The sequence below is a fragment of the Penaeus monodon genome, chromosome 29 (genome assembly GCF_015228065.2).
Source record: "Penaeus monodon isolate SGIC_2016 chromosome 29, NSTDA_Pmon_1, whole genome shotgun sequence".
Taxonomy (NCBI): domain Eukaryota; kingdom Metazoa; phylum Arthropoda; class Malacostraca; order Decapoda; family Penaeidae; genus Penaeus; species Penaeus monodon.
In genome coordinates, this window is record NC_051414.1 from 6,218,904 (window position 1) to 6,219,628 (window position 725).

Sequence of the window (725 nt, forward strand, 5' to 3'; positions counted from 1 at the left end):
GCGCACACACACACATAGCCACTAACCACCTCAAAACGTTTCATTGGACGATCGACAACAAAACACTCAGCTTCTCTTCTGTTTGACCCTCGAAAAAAGGGTCTGGTGCGACAGTGTCAGGTGACTGATAAAGGCGCCTGTTGGGCCTTAAACAGCAATCATGCCGCTCGATAGGGCAGGCGCCTCGTTAGCTAGGTGACCCTAGGTGATCTCGTCAAGATAAGGGTGATAGTGTATCAGTTAAAATGCGGTCGGAGGCGTGTGGAGTCAAAGGGTCAACGGAGGATTGCCTTAATAATCTTATTTGCTTATCCATCGATTCCTCCATATATATTGATTCATAGTAATTATATTTTACAAGAATGGAAACGGCCTTGAAATGGTCATATAAAATCAGTTTGCAGTTAAATAATTCTCATGCGAGTATAAATCTTTGCACAGCAAAAGCATATGGCGATGAATAATGGTAACTAGAGAAGTAACAACGCCTTCAAATTAACCAGAACGTCCACATGCGGAATCCGTGATAATTGAAATATATTAGAAAGTGAAGCAACCGAATTACTTTCCCATCGCTTGACTCTGAACCGGCCTGTTTCCACCTTCTCTTTCATGTCACTAATGCTTGCCATTTGCTCTTACTCCTCGTGTTTGCGATTCGTTTCCATGAACATTGCCTTTTCGGCCCTGAGTCCAGTTTTTCTTCTCTCGTGTCCATAAAAAGG